General features: G+C 42.6%; 1 pseudogene; it reads right to left on the bottom strand.

Moving 5' to 3' along the window:
- Nucleotides 1–27,438, bottom strand: part of LOC117999461 — a 74,934-nt pseudogene that overhangs the window by 1,582 nt on the left and 45,914 nt on the right.

Here is a 27,438-nt window from a genome sequence, read left to right as displayed (position 1 = left end):
AGAAATAATTTTTTTTAAATGCAATCTCACTATATTTTTTTAACCAGTGTGTGTGTATATATCTATATCTATATAAATCTTGGATTCATTCTTTTATTGAGTCATTATAATTTTTGAATTTCTACCTAGGAGGTCCCCAACAGAGGCTAAGCACTATACAATACTGAAGGAGAATGAACAAGGCTGAACCTTACAGTATTGAGCTAGGGAAAATTCACATGCTAATTAAAAAAAAGAAGAAGCCAGGTAACTTAAGGAAGGATACTACAGTACAATAGTAAGTGTATACCATAGTGATTTCCCCAGTCCTTCCCCCAAAAGGCCTTTCTCAAGTAAAATATTCTGAAGCATGGTAACATAGAAGTTTTTGAGGGAGAGAGGGAGGGAGAAAAGAAGGAAGGAAGGAAGGAAGGAAGGAAGGAAGGAAGTAGGGCTAAGTCAGGAAGGGAAAATCACACCCAGCCTGGGCACAGGCTAAAGCTGGTCTTCCACAGGCACTCAGGAAAGGAAGAGGATGGAACTCCAGGGGTGCAAAAGGAAAAAAAAATAACAAAATAAAATAAAAAGACAAAAAGGAGATAAACCTTGGATAGAATGAAGAAAAAAGTCTTGACTGAGGAAAAAAAAAAAAGGCACATGAAACAGTATTAGAAACAAAATGCTACAGAAATAGCAGTATTTAAAATTAATAAGAAAAATAAATGCATGGCTCTCAAATTCTTTGACACCTCTTTCATTGACAGGTGGGATCTCTTTTCCTTCCCCTGACTCTGGGTGGGCTTGTGACTGCTTTGATCAGTAAAATATAGTGGAAGTGATGCTACATCAGAAAGGTTATACGGCTCTCACCCACCACCATTGGGATGTTCATCTCAGGGAAAGCAGCTGCCTTGTAAGGAATCTGCCTTGAGATCGGTCTCACCACCATCATGGCGCCATCTCACTCTCATCATGGCAATGAGAGTCACACAGAGGTGCTCTGATCAGTAGCGCCCACTGAGCTCCCAGACAACAGCCAACATCACCTACCGACTCGGTGAGCAAGCCAACTTGAGCAGCCACATACAGTCGGTCCTTCAGGTGACTGCAGTCCTAGCCAACACCTGACTGCAACTGTATAGCACACCCCACATGAGAACGGCCCACCCAAGCCCTTCCCAAATTCCTAGCCCTCAAAATTGTGAGATAAATAAAATGATTGCTTTATTACCACCATTAAGTTTGGGGTTATTTATTGTGCAGTAATAGTAACCAGGACATTACTCATACCCTTATGATAAATATTTCACAAAATATGTGTGAAATACTTAGAACTGTGTCTGGCATATATTAACATTTAATAAGTATTAATACTTATTCTCCAGGTTAGATACTATTACAGCACTAGGATTCAAACTTTCTGCTTAGGTTTCCCTTTTAAATTTTTGAAAAACTATCATCCTAAACATTTTTGTCATCATAAAGTTAAATAAGTGGCCAAGGATGCCATGTCCAGCATACCGTAAGTATGGCAGTTTTAAAAATAAAGTGGTTACATCACTATCTCAAATGTATCCAATGGAATTTAAATCCCATGGCTATTTGATATCTATCATCATCCTTTTAAAAAATTCATGAACACACTCTTCTTCAGCAGTTGGAAATTCTACGTTCTTCCTTTTTTTCCCTGAACTTGTTTTTCTAGTCCATTTTCTCACCCAGAATTTTATTCTGATATAAAATATTTGTATACTTGAAAATATTTTACAGATGACCCTATCAAATAATTCTCTGGAAGAAAAATGTGAATACAAATAAAAATATTAAATTTTTTATTTTTTATATCCATAAGACTCTAAGTGTTATAAAATGTCCTAGGGATTGAGTTATCATGACAATTATTGTTGGACATAATTGATCAAAATTAGATTTCTAAATTTTGAAAAAATTATTGCTTAACATGAGAAGTAAAATTTTATTGAAAACATATCTTTTAATGACACAGATGGGGTTGAATTTTTTTTTTTTCTGAATTAGGTCATGTATCCATAGAGTAATATTCTTCATTGGTAGAATGAGATAAGATTCAATATCAAGTCTATTCTCTCTTTTTTTTTTTCATTTTTAAAGACATGTTCTGAGAACTTTGGTCATATAAATAAGTTAATGGAAATGAAAGCGGTTTTTTAAATTAGAGTAAAAATTATTCAGTTCTTTAAATGTCTTCTTGGGTATATACAAAAAATCACAATGAGGTGTCCTTTAACAATGATATGTTAATGATCCATCCAGCAGCATCTCTGAGATGGAGAGCTTACAGAAGAAGATGACCGGAAATGATACACACAGATTTATGTATGAAGAGGATCACTCTAGCTACTTTGCTAGAACAGACTGTAGGGAGTTGGGGAAGCAGACAGGGCGATTAGGAGCTTGTTGCAATGAGATGAGATGACGGCAGTGTTGACGGGGTGAATACACTGAGTGAATAGTGGCAGTTATAAAGTCATAAGACTCTGTGTACATATTTTGAAGATGAGAAGGACAGAATTTCCTGGTGGGCTGGTGGCAGGAAAGCAGTATAAAAGAGTGATGGGAGGGTCACCTGGGTGGCTCAGTCCATTAAGCCTCCAACTCTTGATTTCAGTTCAGGGTTCAGGTCGTGATTTCAGAGTCATGAGATAAAGCACCATGTTGGGTTCCCCGCTCAGCAGGGAGTCTGCCTGAGATTCTCTCTGTCCCTCTGTCCCCCCCAATAAATAAACAAATCCTAAAAAAAAAAAAAAGAATGATGGGAAGAATTTTGTCTTGAGCCCCTTGCTTAGACTGAGCAGATGCAGGAGAATAGAGTTTGCTGGGCGTAAGTGGGCATATTTTTTGTATTTACTCACATGTTCACCTTTTTTTATGCCCTTGGTTTCTTCCTGAAGATCCAGGTTTCCATTTACTTTCATTTCTGACAGTCAGAACTTCCCTGAACAGTTCTTCTAGGTCTGCTACCGAGAAATTCTCTTTTATCTGAAAATACCTTATTTCACCTTCCTTCTTAAAAGGTATTCACCCTGAGTTTTTTCATCTTCCATCACTTTAAAAATGTTCTTGCCTTGTTTGCTGGCCTCTGTATTTCCTGATGAGAAGTCAGTGGTCAAGTCATTTTCCCTTGTCTGCAGGGTGTTGGATTTTGCTAGCCATTTTCCATATTTTCTCTTTCCCTTTGGTTCTGATCAGTGTGACTGTATGTGCTCCAGTTTCCTTTGTCCTTATACTGCATGGGTTTGCTGAGCTTCTTGCATCTATAAACTTCTGTTTTTCACCAAATTTAAGATTGTTTTGCCCATTGTTTCTACAGAGTCTCTCTCCCCTTCTCTGGAGCAGCAATAACACGTGTATTAGACCTTTTGAAATTGTTCGTCGTGTCCCTGAGGTTCTGTGCATTTTTTTCACTCCTGTTCCCCTCTTCTTTGGATTGGATGGTTTAATCGATAACTCCTTAAGCTCACTTTTTCATTTCTATGCTAAGTGCATCCTGTAACCCTTTAATTTCAGATAATATATTATCCAATTCTAAAATTTTCATTTGGTTATTTTCTATATGACTCTGATGAGATTTCTTAACTTTTCATTTACGGCCAGCTTATTGTCCCTTACCTCACTGAGCATAGTTCTAAGCGCTGACTTAAAAATACTTATCTGGTAAGTGTGTAAGACTTGAATCACAGACCTGTACCTCTGAAACAAATAATACATTATATGTTTTAAAAAGAAGAAGAAGAAGATAGTAGGAAGGGAAAAATGAAGGGGGGGAATTCGGAGGGGGAGACGAACCATGAGAGACTATGGACTCTGAGAAACAAACTGAGGGTTCTAGAAGGGAGGGGGGTGGGGGAATGGGTTAGCCCGGTGATGGGTATTAAGGAGGACACGTACTGAATGGAGCACTGGGTGTTATACGCAAACAATGAATCATGGAACACTACATCAAAAACTAATGATGTAATGTATGGTGACTAACATGACATAATAAAAAAATACTTATCTAGTCTTTCTTTCCCTAATCATTCTAAAGTTTTAGCCAGTCTACACACACACATGACAGGTAAGTTTCCCAAAACAGAAAAACAGAGGGAGGGGCAAGAGAAACCTGCTCTAATTGTATCTCTCTCTTGCTCAAAGCCCTTCAGTATTTTCCTTATGCTAGAAAATAAACTTGAAACTCATCAGATTGATTTTAAAGGCCAATCACCATCTATCTCCAGTCCGCTTTTTCAATGTCATGTGTAGTTGCTTCGCTGCACAAAGGAAGTGTTCCGACTAGATTGTTTCCCACCCCACCCCACCCCAGTTCCCCTAAAGTGTCTGTTGCTTCACACCACCACATTTGCATCACTTCTTTCCCTTTCTCCCTATCAGTAAAGCTTTCTGCCCACCCATTTCCCAATTTCCACATTGACATTCCAGGCAGTCATAAAGCCTCCTCTGACCCCTACAGCCTGCAGGGAGAGCTTCCTTTCCTATTCTTTTCATCCCTATCAGCTGAACTAGTGGGGGCACACTGTTATGACAACTTTACTACTGACTTGGACAATCTGCTCCCTTTACTCTAGGTCCTGCCCCCTTTCACCTGCTCTTAGTCCCACTCCTTTGCACCTTTGAGGTCCCACCCTTCAGGCACACCTTCAGCATTCTTCCAACCATCTTTCCCCTTCACCATTGACATGGGTTCTTGAAGAACCATGACAGGGCCAGGGACCTTAAAAAAGGTTTTGTTTTGCTTTATTTCTAGAAAATTCCATTTAATATTTCTAGAAAATCGCATTTAAATAATAAGAGAGAAAGCTTAAAACGTCGTCCGGAAGAGGGGAGGCATATTTGATTGCATAAGTATCCTTTTCCTCCTCTTTCCTCCTCTCCCTTCCCTCAGGCCAAAAACAAATGTGAGGCCTGATGATGGAAGTATTGGAGTAGACTTGATTAGGGTTGAGGTGCCGGCCCTACTTGCTCTGTGTGCAAGAAGACACCTGAGCGGGAGGGAAGCAATGACTGAGGGAGGCATTTGGCCGTGGGGGCCTGGAGGGGTGCCTTCCCCAGTCCTATGAGACTGGGACACTTTGGGCAGTAAAGAGAGTATTGTTAGTAACAATCACATAGAAACAAGAGGCAAACATGGCAATGTCCCTCCGAACAGGATGTATAACCATCCCACACATACCCCCAGCATGATGTAGAACAGCAATCTCAAGGTTTCTATAGCAGTGGTCCCTCCCACAGAAGGCACGCAGACATGACTGACAGAAGCCAGCAGCCAGGAGAGCTGGGGTCAAGACAGGGAAATGCAAAGTGCCCTGCCATGGACCCCGTTGTGAGGGAAGGAGTCTCACCGCAGGGGACCTGAAGAGCAGGCCTGTCAGGATGAGGATGAGGATGAGGATGGGACAGGCACCAGACACTCCTCCCATGGTCAAGATAAGATGTAAGGGCCCTAGAAACTTAGGTTACCCCAAGAAGGGAGGTAAGGAGACAATCTGAACTCCACTGAGCGGCCATCCAAAAGTGGTTATTTATCTTGAATTGGCAGCATTTTTGCTCTGCTCTCAATGGAAATGAAGATTTTGTGAGCTAGACACTGAGGAATGAGTGATGTGTCTGTATTCTTGCCACGGATTTTAAAATTTTAAATTGCTCTCAATTCTCTCTTTTTTTAAATTTTATTTTATTATGTTATGTTAGTCATCATACAGTACATCATTAGTCTTTGATGTCAATTCTCATCCTAAGACGAGCCATCTTTTTATTGTTTCAGTGTCCTCTTTGTCCTCTGAACTTGGGAGAACTGGATCAAACCCACCAGGCCATTCCCAGAGAAGTGAAACACATGCATCAGCACACAGGCAGGTCCGCACACATAGGCTGGGATGGGCAGGGCACAGAGGAACACGCGGGAGGGTGCTAACCACCAAGTCTCAGCAAGGAGAACTTTGAACCAGAGCCTTTTCCAAATGAGCACCACTACTTCCCGTCAAGAATAACAATGACAGGGGCGCCTGGGTGGCTCAGCCATTAAGCGTCTGCCTTTGGCTCAGGTCATGATCCCTGGGTCCTGGGATCGAGCCCTGCATCAGGCTCCCTGCTCGGCGGGAAGCCTGCTTCTCCCTCTCCCACTCCCCCTGCTTGTGTTCCCTCTCCGGCTGTGTCTCTCTCTCTGTCAAATAAATAAATAAATAAATCTTAAAAAAAAAAAAGAATAACAACGACATTTATCACAACAACCAATACCAACCAATCTAGTGACAGATTTGAATCGTTGTCCCGTATCTTTTCATCACAGTCTCCACCCTTAGAGGAGGAGATGCAGTCCCGGAAAGGTCGCATGACTGTGTGACTCGCTCTACCCTCAGCACCTTCGAAAGACTCAAAGCCAGATGCTGTGTGTCACCAGTAACGCGGATTCAATCCAGGACCAAACTCTCTGTGCACTGAACCTCTTAAGAGGTCCATTCCTGTCACTCTCGCTTTATGATATTAATAAGCACACACTGGCTGTTTGCTCACTGAAGTTTTGGGGTTTTTCTTCATCTGCCTGTTGCAGGGTTGGTTTCTTCCTTTCTGTTAAATTGCTAATCATGAATTAGTGTTGGTCATCTTTATTACCTTTCAAATACTTAACACCAGATAGGGAGTCACTTTGTACTCCTACAGCATTTCTGCTGCTTTAATATGCTACACATTTCTTTTAGGACATCATCATTGAAAGAAAATATAGTTCCTTTTTATAGATTTGAGAACATTGCTATTTATAAAGTGCAGAGCAACTCTGTGAAAATAAAGTATTTGGCAAACACAGAAAACACATCGAAGCCATCAGTGAAAAGTGTGCTAAAGGCTATACCATCTCTGCAATCACTGCTTTAAGGAAATTTCAAGGAAAAAAAAGGCTATTCCGTATGAGCCTTTACCAGCCTCTACAGGATCTAGAGATGTAGGAATCACCTACATTTTCTCCATTTCCTTCCCATTAAAGGAGAAGAAGGACTGAGCATAATCCCAAAAAGGAAAAATAGAGAGCAAAATGGGAGGTAATTATTTTCTTGTTTTTAAAAGTAGGCAAGATCTGATAATGGTTAGGTGACCAGAATCAATGACATTCTGTGATCTTACAGGAAACATTTGAGTGTTAGACCAAAGCAACCTGTTTCAGCCATTGCCCAGTATTGCTGTAATTTACTCAAACTTGTTTCTTTCAAACTTGAAAGATGACCCCACACACAGAAAGGGGCTTCCAGCTCATAAAAACTATTTGGAGAGCCCAGTATTTAAGTCACTCCTCCCTTGTTGGAGTATTGCTGCTGTGATGATTTTTTTTTTCTTTTAGTTTCAGGGGTAGAATTTAGAGATTCATCAGTTGCATATAACACCCAGGGCTCATTCCATCAAGTAGCCTCCTTAATGCATATCACCCAGTTACCCCATCCTCCCACCCACCTCCCCTCCAGCAACCCTCAGTTTGTTCCCTAAAGTTAAGAGTCTCTTCTGGTTTGTCTCCCTTTCTGATTTCATCTTATGTTATTTTTCCTTCCCTTCCCCTGTGGTCCTCTGTTTTGGCTGAGTTCCTGTTTAGGTCTCCTTGCCTTGATTCCCATCCTGGGGGCTGACCACAATTCAGTCACTCACAATAGAAACAACACACCAGGATTCTTAGTGTTTGGTTTGGTATGAATGCAAGTAATCCTTCAACCCTACATTGGAAACGCAAATAATTCACACCCTTCATAGACGGATACTGCCTCACTACCCAGTAGAAAAAGTGACTCCATTTCTACCATTCCGGACCCTCAGGAAGACCATTTGTGTAAGATTAAACTCAATGAAATATTTTGAAGAAGGCCCTCACTGATATTTCCCATTTGTGATGATCGCATTGCTTCAAGTCAAGGGAGCCTCATTAATAAAATCCACAAATATTCCGAATATGAAAGTAAGTGGCAGAAGTAAAACAAGACATTTATGTAAGGATGTGGTTGTTGAATGAAAAGAGAGCATGAGAGATCACTTAAGTCTGGAAAAGCGAAAGTCGAGTTAACGAGTTTTCACCTGAGACCGAGGTGGCAAATCCAAGCTATGGGGAAGTTGTTCAACCTCTCCGAGTTCCAGTATCCCCATTGACACAAGAAGGAAATACAGATTACGACGTTTATATGAATATTACAGACAGTAAATATACAGCACCCGGGGCATAGTAAGTGTTCAATAAAACTATGGACATTATGACAGCTTGTCATTTATTGTTATATTATTTACATTCTAACACCTAGAGTGTTTTTAAAATGTTTCAGAGCATACATGTTTTATTTGACTGTAATAAATACACATGGAAGAGTTGGGCCCAATACTTTTTGGGGCCCAATTTTTCTCAGTGTCCAAAAGCTGATTTATACTATTATTGCCCAGTATGCAGGAAGTTCAAGGCATGTCAGCAGGAGCTCTTTCTTCCACAATGTCTGGACCTAATTTAGGAACTGGTCTACACAGGCTAGTTCAGGGAGGGGAGACTGAAAACAAAGAAGTTCCCCTACAAATATTTGAGGTGCCTGAAGAGGGCTAAGATGCTCTGGCTAGCTAGGACATGAATCGGGAGAACGCAGAGGACAGGACCAGTGGGGTAGCAGACCTGGCCACACCAACATTGAAGTGACAGGTGTTCTGACCGTCCACAGGGCTGCAGATGTCCAGGGCTACTCAAAGCACTTCCATCATCCCTATAAGGGATCTTGAAAAAGGCTAAGGGACACTGTGAAACTTTCATTGCTATAAGAGATGGTGACTCCTTTTCTTTTTTCCTACTCATGTGATCAATGCTCTGAGAGGCTTTTGCTACTCAAAATATGGTCCAAGGATCAGCAGTATGGGCAGCACCTGAGAACTTAGAAATGCAGAATTACTCCAGACCTCCTGACTCAGGACCTGCATTTTAATAAGATCCCCCAAGTGATTCAAATGCATATTGAATTTTGATAAGCACTAACTTGTACATATCAGGGGACTGTGTGTATGAAGAGGTTGAACAGGGTGGAGAATGCATACATTTTGAGTAGTACAGAAGAAACAGAGAATTGGAGAGGTTTAATAACGTTTCTATGATCATGCACACCTGTCTGATTCTAAAATCCATGCTCTTTGATTATTGAGCAGCTGTTCTTTAAACATGAGTTGGATTTCTGTTAAAGAATATGCTTTCTATACAACTTCCTTCTGATAAATGGGAGGATTAATGCAGATGTTCCCAGGTGGAGGTAGAGGGAAAATAAAGATTAAATTCAAGGCAAAGCAACTAATCTCTCATAAAGCACCACAGACTCTGCCATCTATAAGTGAAAACCATGTGTGAGTGTACTTTGCCTCAGACCCTGAGACCCACTCTGGGCTTTGAGTTCCTCTCTTGGCCATAGTTTTTGCTTCCTGCCTCACAGAACCTGATCCATGCCTCCCCATGTCCTGATGCCCAGTGCTGACCATAGCTCTGAAGTACATACACATTTTCTCAAGGATTTCTTTTGTGAGTTATAGCTGAGAAGTAAGTGTGCAGTGCTGGCATTAACAATGTTTGACAAACTTTTCAGACTCATAACCCGTTTTCTTTCTTAAACATTATTTTTTAGGGAAAAAGAGAAACAACTAAATTCCTACTAAAGATAAAAAGCCAGATTCAGCAAAGGATGGTGTGATCCTTTAAACAGAGAGGTCACCCATTAAGGGCTAGAGGCCATCCTCAGAAAATGGGAGGTAAGGCTGTGGAGATGGCAGACAATCTTTTTCAGAAGATTGCTGTGATGTGGAAGACAAAAATATGGTGGCTAAAGAGAAGGAGGTGTTGAGGGGGCATTTTAAAGATGGGAAAGCCTTGGGGCACCTGGGTGATTCAGTCAGTTAAGAGTCAGACTGTTGGTTTCAGGTCAGGTCATGATGTCGGGGTCATGAGACTGAGCCCTGAGGCGGGCTCCACACTGAGCGTGGAGTCTGCTTGAGATTCTCTCTCTCCCTTTCCCTCAGCCCCTCCCCCACTGCCCACACACTCGCTTGCTCTCTCTCTCTCTTTCTCTCTCCCAAATAAATAAATAAAAATAAAAAGAAGATGGGAAAGCCTTGAGCAACTTTGACTGCTGCCAGGAAGGAGAACCCAGTGTGAGGGATAGGCTAGAGATTATAGAGAGAAACAACAGACAGAACAAGGTCCCCAGGAAGATGGGGTCATGGAATCCAGAGCACAAGTAGACAAACTGGTCTCAGGCAGGGGCTGGATAATCTGTTAGTATAACAGGAGAAATGGTGGGAGGAGGGAGGAAGCAGATACAGGAAGGTTTTAGGCTCAATGGAAGAAGGTGAGGAGGTTCCCTTCTGGTGGCCTCTGTTCTCTCTGTGAAGTAAGAGTGAAGGGTTCACTGCTGGGGATGAAGGAGTCATTGGAGAGGTCATGTGTTTGAGGAGAGTAAATGTACATAGTCACTCTTCAGCAGGAAACAGCACACTCAAAGGGTTGAACTAAAGAGAATTAATTATGGGGCGGGCGCCTGGGTGGCTCAAGTCATGATCCCAGGGTCCTGAGATCGAGTCCCACATCGGGCTCCCGGCTCAGCGGGGAGCCTGCTTCACCCTCTGACCCTCTCCCCTCTCATGCTCTTTCTCTTTCACTCGTTCTCTAAAAAATAAATAAATAAAATCTTTAAAAAGAGAGAGAGAGAATTAATTATGGGGCAAGTCAGATAGATGTGGGCTGGGTCAGGGGAACAAATAAGGGAGGGTGAGGCACCCAGGAACTAGCAACAATGGGCAAGAAAAGGGAAGGGAGCCCTTGAGAGTGGGAGCCATGAAAGGAGAATTAATTGCCCAACAGAGACATTAGTCAGACCCATGGTGAGGCCGAGTGGAAGCAGGGAAACAGGGAAACAGAGAACCCAACTTTTCTGTTCTCTTTCCCTCTGGTTCTTCTACTGGTGCCTCCCTTGACAAAACCCAACATGAAGCCAGAGGGCTAAGAGCCAGATGATGTTGTTTGTTAAGGTCAGACAATCAGTGCACAGAAAAGACATAGGTGGAGAATCTATCCACAGGAGAAACAGCAAATAACCAGCCAGTGGAGAATGTTTGAAATGGTCACTGTGCAGGATGGATGAAACTGCTGTCTAGGAATAGGGCCTACCTGAGGTTGGGAGCCATGAATTTATCATGGCCCTTATCAGTGCAGGCCTGTGATTATCTCCTGGAGGGCTCAGCAGTCCAGGCATAAGCACAGAGAAATGGGATGGCTTGGTTGACCCAGAGTTGGGGTTTTTCAGGCAGGCGGGGAGCACAATGGGAGTGAGGGAATCGGCACTGGAAAGACATGTGATAGATAATGATGTGTAAGATGCATGAAAATGCTGATAGAAAGAGGAGATCAAGTTCTTGGAGGCCAACCCAGGGGTATACTGCTATGTTTTTCAGTGGTCTCTGAAGCGTCAGTGCATCTCTGGGTGGACAAGAGGTTGAAACCAATACTGGGACTTCCATTCAGCTCACTGGGGATCTCATGGGTATCTTTCTGGGTTGTGTTTCTTTTTGCCTGGCACACCCTTTTTTGTTGGTAAACAGCAACTCCTCTCTTCCACATAGGTATCACTGGACTGCAAAAATCACAAGGCCCACCTGGCCCCTGTTCATATTGGAGGCCACATCATTTAAGCCTATGTATTCTGGGGACTGTGGTATCCTATTGACATGCTACCCTGTGCACATCCAAGGAATGAGCACATACTCTAACAAAATCCAATCAGAGCCCTTCTATAGGATTTGAAATATGGACATGGTGAGGAGAGCAGGTCTCTTTCTATTGGATTATAAGCCTAAGCTTGCCAGGGTCCAACTTGGCTCTCGTAGGGATAGTCTATCAGAAGCAGGAGGAAAACTAAAAGGCCAACATTCAAAACAACAGACAAGAAGAGCTGAAAGATGTAGAGGAAAAGCCCTGACGGCACCATTTGAGCCCCTTGTCCAGCCATGCGTGGATCTATCTTTTGGACTTCCTCCTCTCATAAGATAATAAATCCTCTTTTGTGCATTAGCTGGTCTTTACTGGACTTCACCTGGTTTTTACTGGCTTTTTGCTGCTTTTCACCAAAAAAGTGCTGAGTAATATAACAGTCTCTACATGGCAGAAATGCCTAGCTTGGCCCTGGAATTTGTTGATTATTCAGAAATCCAAGCAGGTTTGGGCTAAACCTCCCTGGACTCTTCCAATTGCCTGCAGGGTTCAGGCTATTTTCCATCCTGAGGCCCCTCCGCTTTTCAGCTTTCCCCGGCTTAGCTCAGGGTCATTGTGATGCATAGGCCAGCCACCACCTGTGGTTATGCCACCTTTCACCTTGGAACTGGTTCCGTCCAGTGTTGGCGCAGCTTGTCAGTGAATGATAACGTGACGAATCACCGACTCATAGACTCTTCAGGCCCCATGCAACAGTAGTGTGTGTTGAGCTGGCCAAGCCCCTTAATTTTACAGATGGGTAAACTGATACCAAGAGAGTCTAAGAGACTTTCCCGTGGTTGCCTAATTATAAAGCAGTGGAGGAGGCAAAGGAAAGGACCTAATGTTTATTGAACTGTATTGAGTGCTTCCCGCAGGTCACACTCCATGAGCTTTATGTTCGCTCCTTTGTGCTCCAAGCCATCCTGCAACGTGGGTTTATGAGTTCCATTTTCCAAATTAGGACACTGAGGGTTATAGGTCTTCAGTAACTTGCCAAGGACAAGTTAATGACTGGGCTGGTCTTTCTGGCCCAAGGCCTCCCAGTCTCTTTTAAACTCCACAGGGCCAGTTCCCTGTCGCGAAGATAGAATAAAAATCTGAAGAAGAGTTATAATATTGCCTTACGTTGGAAACTTCTCGCCTCGTCTGGAGTATATAGGAAGTTGGCCTTTCCCGTGGTCTTTCCACCATAAAATATTTCTAATTGTGACCTTTGGGGAAAATCTTAGCATACAACGTGGCCGTAAGGAACAAAACGTGTTACAAAAACTCTGGGCTTCCAAATAGTTTTTTCCATAATTATAATGGAATGGGAAGAAAGGAAAATAGAAGACTCTTCCACTGTCAAAATAAAATGTCGCTGACTTTGGCCAAAGCAGTTATTCCTGGAATGTCTAATTATTAAGCCAGAGGCTATTATCGAAGAGTCAAGCACTTCATTCTCTTCATTCCGACAAGAAGCCCTTAGGAAGCTCAATTCAGCAACAGAGGAAAAACTCCTTCTGAGGACTGGGCAAAATTCAGTTTTATCTGAAAGAAAATCCTGCCATCTCCTTGGCAAGATCTGCATAGCATGCACAGTGTATAAAACAGAATGACTCAAAGGACCCCCATTTCCTCTTGGGGCCTCGAGAGCTTCTCCTAGACCCAGGCTTGCCCCAACTCAACTTTAAAGATTTTTTTTATTATTATTTGTTTATTTGACAGAGAGAGAGAGCACAAGAAGGCAGAGTAGCAGGCAGAGGGAGAGGGAGAAGCAGGCTCCCCGCTGAGCAAGGAGCCTGATGCGGGGCTCAATCCCAGGACCCTGGGATCATGACCCAAGCCGAAGGCAGTTGCTTAACCATCTGAGCCACCCAGGCATCCCCCAGCTCAACTTTAAAGGGCATGCCGACGACAGGGCTCACCGTTCCTCTGACTCCAACCCTGGATTCTTAAATGTTGCCATTTCTAGGATTATTATTTATATTTAGCATTTATTGAGCACTGACCATGTGCTGTGTTATGCTAAGCACTTGACATGCATTTTCCCCTTTAAATACCACAACAACTTTATAATCTCTATTTTGTAAATGAGGAAATGGAGGCTTGAAAAGGTAGAGTAACTTGCTTAAAAGAAAACTTCCTGGTAAATCAGAGCGAAGCCCTTAGGTTTAGGTCCCTTGAGAGAGAAGAAAAGGGAAGGAAAGAAGCCAAGCTTTTTAGCATCTACTATGTAAGCAATACCATGCTAGAGACACTGTTTCTTGTCTCTCTCTTCCTCACAGTAAGCCTGGTTTATAAAAACCACACAACTTTCTATAAGAGTTCAGGGAGAGATTAAGTTACCAGGGCATAGCTAGTAGATAAGTGATTATTGCACAGATCACCTGTTCTGAAGATCCCTTGCTGCATACACTGTTAGTGTGTAGTTGACTTAAATCCTGGCTCTGTGATGCAAGCCTTAGGATCTTGGGCAAGTCCCTGAGCCCTGATAATCCCATTAAGTACACTAAGTTGACGAAGATAACGTGGGAATCCTTACTACATTCCAGTTTTCCACACATACAATTCTCTCCTCTAGTTTCTGCAGCACCTGGCTGGCACCTCTGTCTGAGCCCTCCCCGCTGATCAATGCTCCTAGCGGCTTCTGTGGAGGCATTGGGGGGTGACAAGACTGTATTGCTAGCCCCAGGGGACTACATATTTTATAGGACCCACATCTTGGAGTGAACTTGACACTAACCTGCTATTTAGTAAATGTTGATTGCTGCTTTCAATCATAGGGACTAGAGATGTCTTTGCAAAGTCCTGAATCCCTTAAGAGGTCATTTGACCTGCTGGTCATCTTTGGGTGACTTTAGCCTCTGATATTCAGAAATCCTGACCATGGAGCTCCTGGGTGGCTTGGTCAGTTAAAGCATCTGCCTTTGGCTCAGGTCATGATCTCAGTGTCCTGGGATGGAGCCCCAGCTCAGCAGGGAGTCTGCTTTTCCCTCTCCCTCTTCCTCTGCCCCTCCCCCTGCTCATGCTCACTCTCTCTCTAATAAATAAATAAAATCTTAAAAAAAAAAAAAAAAGAAAGAAAGAAAGAAACTTTGGCTGCAAACATATCCCCTCTTTAAAATCCAAGCTGCCAAAGCAAAGACCCCACTCAAATATCCGTTACAATTTTCCTTTGAAAAGCTACCTCCTCCAGCAAACATTGATTAGATTTTAGTTTTTGACATCTCATCTTCATTGAAAATTTGGGAAAATACATAAAGAAAGGCATACTCATACCCACTCCTGTGGCATGCTGCCATAATAAGAGTTAGGTGGTCCCAGAGCTAAAGATTTGACTTTCTGACCCTCAAGCCAAGTAAACATGGCCTACCACATGTCAAGTTCCTGTGACCCACACAGATGAAAAAGCCACTGCACTGATGGAGCTGTGATCAACAGGGCAGGTGAGTCAGGTAGGGCATTTGCAGAGGACCATTTCGGAGCGTGATGTCCGAGTCGATGTCACTGTGAATGTCTAGTGTTTGGAGGAGGAAATTTAGACCTGCATTGCTCTTGAGCTAGGCATTTTAGCAATACCACAGAATGGAAGAATGAAAGTTCTTGAAGGATGAAAAAGAATTTAACACAGTTCACTCACAAGACATACAGCTTCACACTAGTTCTCAAAGTGTGGTTCTCTGACAAGAAGCATTAACATCCCCTGGAAACTTGCTAGAGATTTTAAATTCTCAGGCCTCAGAATTCATATGTCAGCACCATTCTGGTAGCCCAGTTTCATGTCTTCCTACAAGAGGAATACCATGCTAGCCAACAGAAGCTATCTGCTCACCAGGATACATTTCTAGAACCAGGGCCCTGCCACAAAGCCCTGAAACAACCCTGTTGTCATGAGTCCAGAAGCTCCTGAACATCTAGTCAACCCCATGCACAGGGAGTTGGGGGTACATTGAGTCAGAGAGCATCCTGAAGGGGAGAAAGGGAGACCAGGGCCTATGCCAGACCTGGTCCAGGCTCAGAGCACCCTCCTCAGACGGCACCACAGGCCTTAACTGGAACTACCCTCACTGCAAAGTCCCTTAGATATTTCAAAGCACAGAAGCCCTTGAGACTATGGGGGCAGAGGAGAGAGGAGCAGTGGATGGCATAGGGAGCCCCGCTCATCCAGGTCTTAGGACAGAAGGCTATGGGCTCCTGTCTCCACCGCCAGCCTCCACTTCCTGATTAGAACCAGTCTCTACTGCTGCTAGGCCAGTCTCCGTCACCTCCACAGAACCCAGCCTCATATTTCTCGTGTAAGAAGAGCTCAGTAAGGTTTGTTAATTGCTCCACACATAACTCTTACTGTTGTTTTTAACTAAAGGGGAAAACATGCTATTTGTGGCCTAAACGAACCACCTCCACTCACTGTGGGAAGCTTGTTTGAGCCACAAGGCAATCCCAGCAAGCCAGCAGCACACCGGAAGCCAGGGCGTTACTAATCAGGTCTTTCTGACTCCAAACACCTGCTCTTTCCACTATATCCTGTTGCTTTGGGACCACAGAAGTTACTGAGAACTGAACTTGGGAAAGTTGGGTTAGGAGCCCAGATAGGGTATAGGAGGAGCCCAAAAGTTCTCTGGTGAGAGTTTCTAAAACAAAAAGTTCTACAACCAAACTATAGCTACAGCGGTAGGTCTCCTCTCGCCTCATTTAGACTGCAGTGGTTTTAGAACAAATCATTTGACACTCCTCCGACAGAAGGTGGAGTCCGATTCCCCGCACCTGAATGTGAGCTGGCTTTAACAATTCATTTCTAATAACTCAAATGTAGCAAGAGAGACTTACTGTCTTCCAAGGGTAGGTTAGAGAAGGCAATACAGCTCCTTCCTGGGTATCTCTCTCTCACTCTCTCTCTTCGTGTCTTGCAAGCCCTCCACCAACATCTGGCTGCCCTGAAGCTACTTTCCTGAAGAGATCACATGGAAATAGTGAGACATGGCCATGGCGGCAGTTTGAGTCTCCTCAGCATCCCAGACATGTGAGCAGGCAGCATTCAGGTAATTCCATGCCTCTGCCTTCCATCCACCAAGGCTGACATCAAATGGATTAGATACAGACTGCCCCAGCCCAGCTCTGGCCAAGTTACAGACTTATAAGGAAAATGCTGTTGTTGTTTTAAGCCACTGCTTTTAAATGGTTTGTTTCTACAAAAGTACATAACTAGAGCACAGTGCAAGCCAAAGGGGGTAAATGGTACCTGTGGAAAAGTAGAGGAAAACTGGTAAATGTTAGCACTTCGAGGGGGTGGTTTTCAACATCTATAAGTGACTTATTGTTGCCCTTTTACCCCAGTAAAGGGTCTGGACAATTATACAAAAATCCTCCGTGCTATAGCGATACAAAGATGCCAATAAAGTAAGGCAAGTGTTGAGTACCTATTGGACTTGCCTAAGAAATTTGAATATTTTATTCTAAATGAGATTTTCATATTCAGATCAAAATTACTGCGAAATCAATTCAGGATAGTTTTCCCTCAAAGACTTCTCTTTTGCTGGTATTTTACAGATTTTTGGATTGGAGGAAAATTTTACTTTGTGGTCTATTTAAGGCTATCCCTGTTGATGTTTGCTTGTTCTACTTAGAGAATTCATTGATTTTACACCCTGGGGTATTTTCTGATATACCCAGGGCCCAGGCTGTTGAATCTCATGTGGCTTCTGCTCTCTACCCAAAATTGCCCTGCTGATGCCCCTTTTAGATGAGTAGCTCCCAATTTTGGTTTCCACCCTGAACTCTCCTAAATCATTCGACCACTCTGCCCTGTTTTTTAAAGTCCTCTCTCACTGTTATGCCCATTCAAGCCTCCTAGTCCTTGGCCTGGTGCAAAGCTCTGGGCCTCTGTCCTTTTTTTATCATGATCATGCTCTTGTCCCAACTCCCCCTCATTTCTTTCGTGGGTAATGATAATCATCTCCTACCTGGTCTTCTTATCTAAAATCCAAGACTTCTTATCTAAAATCCAGGCACCGTATTAATATCCAACACATCTTTCTAAAACAACAATTTCAAGCCACCAATGCCTCCAGAGTCAAGACCAAGCACATAAGAGCATAAGGCCATTCATGCTCTAGCCATTGTCCTCTCAAACCTCATCACACACCCTTTCCTCTCTCCATACCATTTTTTCCAATAATACCACCCAATATATCATTTCCTAAACACACCATATTGTTTTAGGCTCCTTTGTGTTTAGAAATACTGCTCTCTCTTTTCCCTACCCTTCTCATGACACAACCACATGTGGAACTCCTGTTTATCCTCCGAATGCCTTGCACCTGTCACCTCTTGTGAGAAGCCTTCCCTGACCCCTCCCTCTCTTCCTAATCAGGAAGTGGAAGTTTGCTCTCTCCCCTGCCTTGCACATGCTTTTATTGTTGAACAGGCCACAGTGACGGGGTCCAGGTATTTACATGTCAGCCTCCCTGCTAGACCTTGAACTCCTTGGGAGAGACTGTCCTGCTTATCATTGTGCCTCCGAGCCTAGCACAGAGTCATCTGCACCAAAAGGACTCAATAAATGGGTTGTTTTTGTTTTTGTTTTCCAATTAAGTAGGACAGAATAAAATGCACAACAATTTAGGGGTAGATTCCCAAATAATAGACCAAGTGCCCTTGAGAAAAGAGCCTCTGGCAGCTAGCTAGGCACACCTAAACTTATGAAGTTTATATCACAATAACAAAATTTAAACTTGAGCAACAGCACTGTGGTGAGTGATTGAGCTGATTCGGACAGAGATGAGGGGAATGGGGAGCTACATGAACATAAACCATTTTGAGAGTAAGTTTTGTTAGGATAACAGCTCATGTAATTCTGGTTGGAGTTAACAAGACTTATGAACTGTAAGAGCCAGAGAGTCATCTCTATCTTGTCCTTAGCTCCGGTCTGATCTTTTCTTAGATTAATAGTTCTAAGTTTAATCTTCACACTTTAATAAAAACATAAACACGTTGAATTGGATCCAAAGAACAAAAATTAAAATTATTAAGATTTAGAAAATAGGAATGATAGGAAAACAGTAAAGATGTTCAAGAATCAATTTCACTTGTAGGAATTAACCCCAAGAAATTAAGGATTTGCACAAAATGTTTACTACAATAGAGTTTGTAAGAACATTTTTTTTTAAATCATGAAAAAAAATTGAAAACAACCTAAGTGACCAAACTAGGAAATCAGATAATTAAATATCCATGTATTTGATAGCCAAGATATGGAAATACAAACATGGGGTTATATTTAATGATATAGTTATTGAAATAATTAGTTATTATATATATATAGTAAAATTCCATTTTATAAATTTACATATCAACAGAAAAAGTCTGAAAGAAAATACAGCAAAACATTGGCAATCATTATCTCTGTGACTTTGAATTTAGATTTTTTTTTTCATTTTGCTTATCTGTATATTCTGTTTTCTAAAATCACCATGTGCTACTATATATAATTTTTTCGATTAAAGTAAAATAGTAGTAGAAATTAGCTTGATTTAGCACCAGATGTAATTAGGAATCCTCTATAAGCCTGGCTTCCCAGGAACATAAAAGAAACATATGGGTAAATTAGACATAAGGCCAAAGGTAGGCTGGGATAAAGACATGGAAATTCTACAATTCCAGGTTGAGTTTAATCTTTATTCTGTAAGCAATATGGAACATGGAATTTTTTGATTCAGAGAGCAACTTGAACAAAATTGTTATTTAGAAAAATATTTCATAGGTGGAATTTGGAGAAAGATTAAACTGAGTCTCGAAGAAAGACCTATCAAGGAATCAGAAAAAACTACATAGAAAGTAATTCTTTTAATCCTGAGCATCTAAAGCTGAAAGACATTAAAAGATCACAAAACCTGAAAACAGAGCAAAGGAAATGAGAAGCATATTTTTTAAATCTCTTCATTGATATTTAATATAATTCTTGACTAATTTATCCTTTGCCTTTTTCCAAAAAGCCGGCTTGTTTTATCCCTTTAATGTATTCATAGTCATTTATAATTTCAGATAAGCTCTCTTGGTTCATTCCAAATTGGGTTTTAGTGAAAAAGAACTGAATGGACTCCTGATGTGACTTCTCACTGACGCCATGATCTCCACTCCAGGCTGGAAACTTGGTACAATGATGCATCTTTCTGTATAATCACTAACCTCAAAGGGCATGTTATTAATTAAAGGATGTAAGACTAGCCTGCATCCTGAGTATTTAAGAAGAGAGACAGGTGTTCAAGTAGAAGAGCCTGCCCCTTCGTAAGAACTGTGGGAAAATGGACTCGATAGAGAAGTAATTGCTTGGTATTCTGTTGGAAAGCCATTTTACACTGATATTCTGTGAGCAAGTGACTTACCCACCACCCAACGATATAATGAGGACAGACTGATTTAAAACTTTACATAAGCCTCAATTCATTTCCTCTTTATTTTTTCTGGGAAGAGAGAAGCCTACAGACCCATGCAGATTTCTAAGCTTTGATTGTGAATACCATCCAGCTCCCTTTACACAAGCCAGGCAGATGTTTTGGGGAAATGGATCTAAACATCTGGATTTAAATAGAGGCATTTTCTTAAATGACAGCAATGGGCCCACCCAACATATGTCATCAAAGTGTTGGTCTCCAACTGAGATGTCAGAGAGAAGATCTGAGAATCATTACCCCAAATGATGGGGCGAAGTGCCTTAAGAGACATTATCAAATACATTCTAGAAAGTCTGCAGTGCTGGGCAGATTGCAGAGCTTGTGGTGGCTCATATGATTCAGAAGCTACTTTTTTTGAAGCTACTTCTTAACAGACAGAACCACAATGAGGACAGCAGGGTGGCCCAGCTCTGTAGAGTGAGGGGCACCATTACATAGACTCAAATGTTTTGTGCAAAGTTTTTTTAAACATTTTTAAAAATTTTATTTCCAGCTTTATTGAGCTATAATTGACAAAGAAAAATTGTATATATATATATATTTTTTAAAGATTTTACTTATTTATTTGACAGAGAGAGAGATAGCGAGAGCAGGAACACAAGCAGGGGGAATGGGAGAGGGAGAAGCAGGCTTCTTGCTGAGCAGGGAGCCCGATGTGGGACTCGATCCCAGGACCCTGGGATCATGACCTGAGCCGAAGGCAGACGCTTAACGACTGAGCCACCCAGGCGCCTGAAAAATTGTATATATTTAAGCTGTGATGTTTTGATATAAGAATACATTGTGAAATGATTACTACAATCAAGCTAATTAACACATCTATCACCTTACATACTTATATTTATGTGTACATGTGGTGAGAACACTTATGATCTACTCAACGCACATTTCAGTTACATAATACAGTATTGTTAACAAAAGTCACCATGATGTACATGCTGTACATGATGAGGTTCATAACAGGCTCCTCGTGTCATGATTTCTGATGGGCAGTCCTCCTTTAAGACACATTGAAAGGCACAGAGTTCTGTACCTACCCAGTGCTGCCTCCTTTACAAACTTCACATCCTTTTTACAAACTGCAAATCTTTTCCACAAACTGCATCCCCACTCCTGCTTAGAAGCTCCCAATTTTGGTTTTTCTTCCATTCTTCAGGCCTGGAGAAATTGTGGAAGCCAATTCTTTTCTCAGACCCATCCTCCTGAGCATCTGTTGGCTGGAGCTTGTCAGTAGTGCCTCTCGGAGCCCCCTGGGTCCCATGTGATGCACACTCTAATTCATGGGTCCAGTATGCACAGCAGAGACACTGGCATTGATCCTCCCGAGGACACATCCTCAGGCTTGACCACCTACTTCTGAGCTCACCATCTAGGCTGGGTCTAACACAGATCCCCACCACCTCCTTTAGGTCTGCAAGGTCCAGGGGCACTCAGACTGTGAGGCTAATCCTCTAAGGTCTTATAAGGGTCTATGCATAGACAAATTAAAACAAGTATACCATCTTAGAATTTATGCCCAGAGCCCTCCCTCTGCCTGTCTTCTGTGTTGATCAGTTCTCCATTGCTTTCACTTCTATTCACCCAGCCTTCTCCAACTCTGCTCTGTGTTGCAGGAGGCTGACACCTGCAAATGACATTTCTCAGACTCCCTTCCTACTGATTTCTTTCTATGTTCAGCCAATGAGGGCCTGAGGTGGGGGAAAGATGTTGGGACAAAAGAAAAGGAGAAGCCAGGATGTTCCTCTCCCTCTCTACTTTAAGCAACATCTCCAGCATTTGCTTCATCTCCAGGATTCCAGCTTCTACCAGACAGTCCCTAACTCTTTATTTTCAGGCCCCACTGAGCAGGCCCTAGCTTGGCTCCAGCACCCATCAAGTAACACTGCCTCCTGGGCTTTAGTACTTTCTCCATTTTCCACTTGAGCCTAAGGGCGGTATTGCTAATCTCTGGGCTGCCTGTCTATCGTTTGGCCATACAGCTTTTCCAAAACCTTTATAACCACTTCCCCACACTAAATTCCCTCTACTGAACTACCCAATGAGGACTCAGTTTTCCTGGCTAGAAGCTGACTGATCAATGTACTATCCCACTGGTCTGGTGACAGAGTGGGAGGGGAGAGAGGGAAGAAAGAGTAGAAATGCTGAGCAGCCATTGTGTGGGAGGGGACTGGAGTGGCCTCAGGAGGGATGCCTGGTGCCATACGGAGCCAGTGGCTCCAGTGTGGGACTCCAAGCTCATTTTGTGACCACCTCTGGCATCTATACATCTTTTCCATTTTGAGGAACTCAGCTAAGAGGCTTAGAGGTTCTAGATTCTCCATTGCCCCAGGTGAACAGCTAACATTTGACCTGCCTGCCTCTTCAGGGTTAGGTCACTCCTGGTCTCCAAGTCTGAGAGACTCCAAGTCCAGATACATCCTGTGGTTTCCTCTTGCAAGGGAGGAAAAACGTTTCCCTCTAACTCTTAGGTTCAGTGGCTGGGGAGCCTCCTAATTCAACTGACAGAAGACAGATTAACAAGAGAAAAACGGAGTTTATTAACAAGTACAGCACATATACATGCAGGAGAAACTCAGTGATGAGTAACTCAAAGAGATGGTTAGAACTTGGGCTTATATAGCATCTTAACAAAGAACAAGAAGTTTGTAGAGAAGTGACAAGACAAAGGAAAGGGCATTCAGGCTTCTAGGGGCAACACACTGTGAGAAGAGAAATACATGGAGGGAAACAAATGGAAGATAAGTGTTAATTAAGCCTGGAAGTTTTGTTCGGTAGAGTTCCCTCAATGCCATCTCTGGACTGTTAAGGGTCCAGAGTTGTCTCTAGTGATTAAGAGTCTATATTATTCCTGTCTTCTGTCCATTTCTTGATTGGATTATTTGTTCTTTGGGTGTTGGGTTTGATAAGTTCTTTATAGATTTTGTATACTAGCCTTTTATCTGATATGTCATTTGCAAATATCTTCTCCCATTCTGTTGGTTGTCTTTTGGTTTTGTTGACTGTTTCCTTCTAATGATGTAATGTATGGTGATTAACATAACATAATAAAATAAAAATTTTAAAAAAAAGAGTCTATATCTGATTTTAGGCAAACGGTAGGAAGAGCATAGAACTTTTTCTTGGCATCTGTTGTTTCTCAATTGTCTTCAGCTCAAAAGAATCCTTATGCCAAAGTGGCATACTTGGGGTGACATATTCTGATCCCCCATACTCTTCTTATGGTTCTCTGTTGCCTCCATTTCCCCCTGCTCCCCTCACTCCATTAACTGCGATGAAAGGGAGATTGTCAGGATCCTCAGATCAATACTACAGCTGGAAAACAATTAAGAGAATCCCCACCAGTGGCTGCCACCTGCACTGGCAGGTCCAGTCCATTAAAACATGTTCCATGGACCTTCTCCATTGCCTAACAAAGAATTTCTCTAATGTCATCATTATTCAGACAACTTCATCCTGTCTCTTCTAGGTGACAAGAATGCTGCTGTGCTTCCTACCACCCCAGGAATTTGCTTTAAACCAGCCCAAGGAAGGCATTACAAAGAATGGATTTGGGTCTTAAATATGTGACCTCTTGCAGATGGAGTCTTTTTAAAAATATATATATTTTATTTATTTGAGAGAGAGACAGAGAAAGCATGAGCAGGGGAGGGGCAGAGGGAGAGGGAAAAACAGACTCCCCACTGAGCAGGGAACCCCAATGCGGGGCTCCATCTCAGGACCCCAAGATCATGACCTGAGCCAAAGGCAGATGCTTAACCAACTGAGCCACCGAGATGCCCTGCAGATGGAGTCTTAAAAGTTCTCCATAACCCATAACCCACATGTAGTCTGTCTCTGAGACATTTCAATCTTGTAATATTTTCTTAGTATGTTCTACCCTCCATGGACACCATCTCTGAGCTCCCCACACCCATGAAATCTTTGTTTTTTATTACCTGGTAGGATCCAGCACAGGCCACGCTGCTTGTCCTACTGTCAGTTCCAGGCCAACTGGCCAGGCTCCTAGTAAAGTCTACCAGATCCAGTGCTGTTTGAGCCAATTGGCCAACTTTGCCATATCCCTCTGGGGGCTAACAGAGAATTCAGGGCACATACCTCCCTTCCAAAGGCTGGCCTCCTGGCATCTCCCCCTGGAATTATCTGCAGAAACCCGTCCCAGTCTGGTGCCTTACCCAGCCAGGTGAAGTCCCCCACTTGCTGGCTGAAACACTGCCACAATCTTGCTGAAACTCTAGTCTCAAGACTACAGCTGTTTTCCTTTCATTCCTCTCCTCTTGAAGGGTATTCAGAACCCCTTTGTCATTCATGATGTATCCAGCGGTATATTCAACACCCCCTCCTAAGAGTTTGGATACCATTATGACCATTCCTTTTGATTCAGACACAGCTGGACACCACAGCACAGTTCAACATTTCTAACACTGACCCAGTCAAAAGTAATCAGGTATTTTCTCCTTAAGGGGGTGAGTATCTGCGAAGCCCCTGAAGAGGGACAATGGAAGAAAATTCCACATAGCCATATAAGCAAAGCAACAGGGTAAACACATGCATGTTCATGAAGTTTCAATTTTACTCAAAGACTTGAAGAAACAAAGTGAGGCATCTGATGATTTAAAATAATTGTATCAAAATTAATATGGATATTAAGAGTAGAAAAATATTCACATGTATTTTTAAGACAAAATGAGAGAATTAAAAAATATGTCAATAGCCTGCTTCGGACTAGGTCCTTCATTCCCTTAGAGGTGTGCATTCCTTCTTCTCCACCCATAGGGGTTCAGGGATTGAGGTAGTAAGAACTCTCAGGGGGTCCATGCCCTCTCTCACTCTGGAGGATTTTCCAAACATGGACTTCCTCGAACCTTAAGAAATATTTCACACCACTTACTGCACTAAAACTTATGGGGGGAAAAGGGCCTTGGATAAATGGCTCAGAAAACCTCTCCCCAAGAAGAACTTTTGCTTCTTTCTCTCTAAGAGGAAACAAAGAATTTCCAAGAGGAAACCACAGGGTGTGGATATAGGGGAAAGGAGCCTCCTAGCTTTCTTCTACTTGAGGTCTGACTAAAAAAGCCAAAACAATGTTCAAGGTTGAAAATGGACCCAGCTGATCAAGAAGGGGGTACAGTTGTGGGTCTGCACTATTGACATTTTGAGCCAGTCGATTCTTTGCTGTGAGGAAGTGCTCTATGCTCTTTCGGATATTTTAATAGCGTCCCTGGACTCTCTACCCATCAAATCCCAATAGCAATACTCAGCTGTCACAATCAAAAATGTCTCCAAATATTGCCAATGTGCCCAGGGTTGAGAACCACTGAGTGAGGCTAAGGAAAGTGAAGCTTAGCTAATCACAAAACATTTCCTTTCTTAGAGTATCCTCTGTGTTACATATATCACCACGGGTTCAGGGAGGCCATAGTAGATAGGGCAAGAAGCTGCTTACTCCTTAAATCTTATCAGTCCCTTAGATATTCTCCACTAATAAATCACATCATCTCCCAGTTCCTTGGCATATCTATGAATTGAGAATGCTCAGGAATGTGCTAAGATCAGCTCTTATCAAATGACCAGAGTCAACAGTGTGCATCTCCTCCTCGTGCCAAATTCAGTGACCTCACGTTACTACCTTCAAATTGGCCACAGTGAGAGGATTTACATCATAGAAATCAGCAAATGTTACGAATCTGGACCTTTGTTTTCAGAGAGCCAGTTTATCAGTATACCATGGAGGAAATAGTCTCTAAAGGCCCCTCTAGGCCTGAGACTCTTCAATATGACGAACTATAATACAAAAATAGATTAAAAGTCTAGAATGGGTGAAACCATTATCTGGACACTAGTTTTACTGCATCGACAGCCAAATAAACATGTAATTTGAAAATGTGCAACCTAAAAATTTTTTTCTATAGTCCTTTTTTTCTCTCTCCTTGCTAGATAGGATTCTTGGAGGTTACTAAAATAGAGATGATCTGCTTTAAAATTAGGTGGAAAAGAAAGACACAACTTTGACCCAGAAGAATGTGACACTTTGGATTGTGAAAGGAGAATAAATAACATTTTCTGGGATCAGCCTCTGTCCCGGGAGGTCTTTAGGTTATTAAATATAACTACTTGAACAAATAGTCCTTCTCCTCCAGGGAGAACTTGGTTCTTGTTCTGCTACTCCCAGGACAAGCTGCGCAAACCCAATTACTCAAATAGTCTGCACCAGATTAAAACCTTCTCCTGACTCCTCAGTCAGGCCTCTGCTAAAATCACTCAGGACAGCCTTACCTATTTGGAACACGAAGCCAAACAAAGGAAGCCCTGTGCTCAATTTCCTCATCTAAAAGAACACTTGCCTATCTGCTGGAAGTACTCCACTGTGCTGGGCTGTCTTCAGTTTCAAGTACTCCTTACTCCTAACAGCCTTCTGTTGGGACACTTCCTTCAACTAGCCCGCCTTCAGCCAGTCTCCTTTGGGCTACACATGTTCCCCAAATGAGCTCTAAAGTCATAGATTAGTAGGCCCAGAAAGGGTCTCAGGCATATTTTCATTTTTTTTTCTTTAAAGATTTTATTTATTTATTTGACAGAGAGAGAGAGCACAGCAGGGGGAGCGGCAGGCAGAGGGAGAAGGAGAAGCAGGCTCCCCACTGAGCAGGAGGCCTGACACAGGGCTCGATCCCAGGACCCTGGATCATGACCTGAGCCGAAGGCAGACGCTTAACTGACTGAGCCACTCAGGTGTCAGGCATATTTTCCTCCAATCTTTCTTTTATAGGGGAGGCCCTGAGAAAGATGGTCACTTGCCCAAAGTGACAACAAAGCCCAGACCAAGGCAGAACTAGAACTTGGCAGGCCAAGTTCCGGTCCAGGGTGGTTTGTACTGAAATTCTGCCTCCTCTCTTCTGCTGTCTCCCGGATGGGGGGAGGAGAAGGGACTTTCTCCAGGGGGAGAAAGGAGACAGCAACGTTATTACCTATACTCTAGAGTAGTCGCAGTTTTCAGAAATCTCTAAACCCATGAGAATGTCAAGGTCCCCCCAGGTGCTCAACTACAGACAGAGATTTCACTGAATTTAATTTGTGATGCAACTTTTCTTTTTAATTGATTGAGTCATTTTTAAATCTTTTTGTTTGTTTTTGTTTTTGTTTTGACAGAGAGAGAGCACACCCACAAGCAGGGCTGGGGTGGGGAGGGGCAGAAGGAAAGAGAGAATCTTAAGCAGGCTCCATCCCCAGCCCAGAGCCCAAATTGGGGCTCCATCTCAC

The sequence above is a fragment of the Mirounga leonina genome, unplaced genomic scaffold (assembly GCF_011800145.1).
Source record: "Mirounga leonina isolate KUSES-001 unplaced genomic scaffold, KU_Mleo_1.0 Mir_115, whole genome shotgun sequence".
NCBI lineage: Eukaryota > Metazoa > Chordata > Mammalia > Carnivora > Phocidae > Mirounga > Mirounga leonina.
The sequence above is the reverse complement of the archived record's forward strand: the minus strand, read 5'-3'. Positions and strand labels throughout refer to the sequence as shown.